General features: G+C 41.7%; 1 long non-coding RNA gene across 1 annotated transcript; it reads right to left on the reverse strand.

Moving 5' to 3' along the window:
* Positions 1 to 404: 404 nt before the first annotated feature.
* Positions 405 to 2899, reverse strand: LOC118472049 (uncharacterized). The gene is made up of 2 exons (XR_004849549.1): positions 2518 to 2899; positions 405 to 1597 (listed from the first exon to the last, which is right to left on the reverse strand). It is a non-coding gene; the product is annotated as an uncharacterized lncRNA (long non-coding RNA).
* Positions 2900 to 4732: the final 1833 nt, after the last annotated feature.

The raw sequence follows: 4732 nt of genomic DNA on the forward strand, positions 1-4732 counted from the left end.
ATATCTCAATCAATCAAAGAAGCAAATCAGGCATTTATCATCAGAACAATCAACCAACATTTTTAAATAGAGAAAATAGTTTTTATTTTGTCTTAGGTTCCCTATCTCTTAAGAAGGTCATAAATGTAGGATTCCAAGGTGTGAAATCCATCATGTCTTGGAGTAGAAAAGATAAGAGTAATCGAGTATGACAGCAAAAGGTGAGACATGATCAAGATAAGATAAGTATAGAATGAATCAGAGTAAGGTAAGTAGGTAAGGGTTTTGTCCATTTCTATCTATGTTTCATCCTACAGTCAACATTTCATCTAATATCACTTCTGTCACACCCAGATTTAAGGGACAAAGTCGGGTGCATCTCATACATGCGCCAAAGAAGACAACATTAATAAAAACAGAGTGTATAGAGATAAATGTCACATTAACATCAGAGTAGTTATTACATTGCGAAAGTCTTACAAAATAAAATATAAATATAAAACGAACTAAGATCCATCTTTGGTGCCAATAAGTCAACTAGGTGACGCCACCTAGATGAGATCAAACTTCTTGTTGTGTGGCTCCTCCTGAACCACATGTTCTTCTCCTATGGGGGTGTGAGGCAGCAAGGGTGAGCTCACACATGTTCATCGTTCAACAAGTTATGGTGAATAATGTGGCATGAACTCACCAAAGGTGGAAGTTCATGTGCTGTGTAAAGCTGATCAACAATAGGGGTTAAAGCTGAGCATTGCTTTTAATAAGTTGGTCAACTTTTATTAGCAGTTACTAAATGTAAGTGAATACCAAACCATAATAAAATAATAAAACAAAATTAATAATAATCCCATGCAATGAAAATGACAAATTGAATTTAAGTTCCATAAATTAATCTTGTGAGAGTCCTGAGCTGCTCATGACCGTGAGCTCGGCTAGTATACCAGTTTTACACAGAGGTTGTACACTATACCCATAAGTCATGTTACCCATCTACCAAGGGATCGTGACTCTCATACACCTCTACCAAGGAAGCGAGGTAGGGCAACACTACGAGGCCTTTACAAAGTTCCACTAGCTTCCGAAAACCCGCTACAGTTTATGGGAAGAGCACTTGCAAGAATCCCCCGTCTGTCTGCCATCGCAGCAAAATCAACCCGAGAACCTCCCTGCATGCAACTCCCCTACTGCCTTTGCCCCTTTCAGGTAAGATAGTCTTCCACTAGCTTTCCTAATTAGTTAGCCAAGGGGTCCCATTCCTCCCTTGTGGTGGCACTTGTTTCTCAAGTTAAGCTCCATGTTCCAATTAAAAATAATGATTTTGACACGAACATAAATAAAATAACAAAATAATTGGAACATGAATATAATGAAATATTAAGCCAAAACCATGTAAAGCAATAGCATAACTACCCAAATGATTCAGGGGTAAACAAGGTAAAAAGGATAAACAGACTAGGGTGACCTATTGGGTCCCGTCAAAATTAAACCTATGCATGAATAATGACATTAAAGAACATTATTGGGTATAAAAGTGGTCAAGGGCACAACTTGCCTTCAACGAGCTCCTGCTCAGCAACTTCTATCTGCTGGGCACCAGGATCCTCAGCCATTGGCTCCTCTACTCGCGACAATATAAACAAGCACAGTATATAGAGAAAATTAACATCACACCAAACATGTAAACAAAATACATAATAATAACCTACAAATTAAAATAATATCCTAGGACCAGGAATTAGTAATTTTTGAGTTATAGATTTTTAAGTTATAAATTTCCAAAGGTTTATGTGCTTGATATATGATTAGTTGAGAAATTAATTTTCTTATTGTTTTCATGTCAAAACAGAGACTCTAGGTGATAAACAATAATATTACAAAATTTTAGAAACTGGAATGGATCAATTTGGAGTTTATATGAATTTTATATGAATAAAACAAGTTCTAGGAATTGTTTTTATATTAAAAATTCATTTTCTAAATCAATTCTATCGGTTTTAAAACTGATTGGACTGCGTGCCAAATATCAGAGAAGACAGGGGCTAACTCGCAAGACTTCCTAGACTCGGTGAATAGGATCTGTGGACTGCGGGATGATTTCGAATAAGCAAAGGGGCTCTTTTACAAAAGTTGCGGCCGAAAGGGTATCAAGCGACCGCAACCGTTCGATCAAAAGCCTTTGGCCCGGATTAGATCGCCTAAAACTGAACAGGTATCCAACCTCGGCCACTGGATCCCGATCCCACGACCAAGATTTTTCATGACTGTGATCTAATCCACACCGCTACCCCACGATTCTACGGTCCCGATTTAAAGCGCCAAAGGGGGTAAACTCGCTTCTAATCATATCCGCCCCTGAAAGAATCGACGGTCCAAAAACCATCGTCTCCACCCGGCCGGCACTGCCGCGGCGCTACCAAATCCTCCCACGGCGAAGCTCGCCAGATAACACGCACGCGACCAACCCCGGCCCACAACGAAGTACGGCTAGGCAAAAAACGTAGCACAGGTCATGGCAAACTGAAAGAGAGGCATTGTTACCCAGATTAACGTTGTATTGCCCACAATCTACCGAGCACGGCGGAGACCTTTGTCCGGCGAAGAATTCAGGGTGTCCTAGCGGCTAACTCTAGCGCTAATCGGATGCGCCCGCCCACACCCTGTCCAGAGAACTCCTTGGCACACCACCAATGGCGAGGTCGACGGTGAGTCAGATTTCACCAGCTGCGGCTACTATTTTCTTCTCGGGCGGCGAACGGGGGGAAGCAAGGGAAGGCGGCAGCAAGGCACTTATCTACCCACGCGGTCTGTTGAGGCCTGGAGCAAAAATCGCGTGGAGTTGCGGCACGATCGGCACTCCGGTGGACGCGGCCAGATCGGTTGAGGGGAAGCTGACATAGCGGGTCCCGCGGAGCAGTGGCACAAGCAAAAATCTGATGTGCGAGAATGACAAACGGGGTCCCTGTGTTAGTGCGTGTGCACGTGTTGGGCTGCGTGGGCGCGGGGGCAAAGTGATTGGGCCGCACGGGTAAGTGGGCCGTCCGAGGTAAAGTTTGCCCGAGCGCAGCTTTTGCCTTTTTCTTTTTTTATTTTCTTTTCTTTCTCTTTCTCTTTCCTTCCTTTTCAAATTTAGATTTAAAATTTGAGTTTATATTTGTGGAGTTCATACTTAGGTTAAATTTAAATAACCAAATCTAATTATTTTATATATTTATTTTATCTCATTTGTATAGTATTTCTTCTCTTTTCTCAAATTCTAAAATTTCCTTTAGAACTTAAATTCTAATTTGGGTATCAACATATTTCTTTTTTTACATTATTTTTATATTGTCACAAAATGCACACAAAATAAAATCCTAACATGGTGCATGTATTATTTTTGGGTGTCTTTTGTTATTTATTTATTTGTTTAAATGAGGTTTGAGAGAAGTTTGCTACTCCGACAGCCTTCCAATGACCTTAATGAAACGGGACGAGTCGCAATGACTCACTACGAAAATAGAAATATATGCCTACGAGTTGATTGAAGAAAGGCACGAGGCGCGGAGCGTCAGGCTTTTTAGAAGTAGTGGAATTGCTTACCTAGGAAGAAGTAGTAGTAGGAGAAGTCAGATCTCTTTGAATAGGTGGTCCGCTTGCTTGGAAAGAAAAGCAAAGTAAGACGCCCTACTTGTACTAATAACTAGAAGAAATCAATGGATTGAAGAACAAAGCATGGTGTTCACATGGGATGGTGAATGGAGGCAACACACAAATATAGATAAAGGAAATAATTTCTCCTTTAGTATTCTCTTACAAATTGGGTATTACATAAATTGTGTAAATGCGGAGAGTGAATTATAAAATGAGTATGACATAAATAGGTCAGAGGACACTTGCCTTCACCAACTAGCTGCTGCTTAGGGTCTTTGCCTACAGCTCCTTCGGACTCTGCCAATGGATCGTTATCTATACGAGTTCAAACATACATTCCACAATCTTACATAGAAAGAAACAATATACACGCAATAAAATATACAACTAAACAGACGCGTGGCGCAGAACTCACATCTACGACTATGCGAGAAAAGAAACTACAACGGTCGAGGCTACGATCGAAAAACAATTACGCTAAGCAGCTATGGATTAAAAATACTTATCTAAACATAATCATATTAATTAACCATCGCACAATGCATAAATAAAATCAGCACTAGATCCTAATTAGTTCGGTATTTGATTAGTCGTCATTACACTACGCACCTTAATTATTAAACACGATCCTAGGTAAATTTAAAAGGATCATCGCGCGACGAAGCGTGCGACACAACACACTACTCGAATGGAATAAAAAAGGATTGTCACGCGGTGAAGTGCGCGACACAATGCGTAATTTAAATGGAATTTAAAAAGGATTGTCGTGCAACGAAGCGCGCGATGCCACACGCGATCTAAACTGAAATTAAAACGGATTGTCATGCAATGAAGCGCGTGACGCCACACGCAACCTAAACTGAATTTAAAACGAATTGTCGCGCGACGAAGCGCGCGACACAATATATGAATTAAACTGAATTTAAAACCTTACTCCGTGCTAGGGCTACGCGCATGCAACAGGGGTTGCGCGCGCCGAGGACAGGGCCTCGCACCGGGGTAGCACCGAGCCACGCGCAGGCCGCGCTAGGTCTACGCGCGCACGCCAGGGAGAGGGGATCAGGTAGGAGAAGGAGAGGGAGGAGAGGGGAGCTCACCACGGGCTCGACGGACGGCAGCAACT

The sequence above is a fragment of the Zea mays genome, chromosome 5 (genome assembly GCF_902167145.1).
Source record: "Zea mays cultivar B73 chromosome 5, Zm-B73-REFERENCE-NAM-5.0, whole genome shotgun sequence".
Classification (NCBI taxonomy): domain Eukaryota; kingdom Viridiplantae; phylum Streptophyta; class Magnoliopsida; order Poales; family Poaceae; genus Zea; species Zea mays.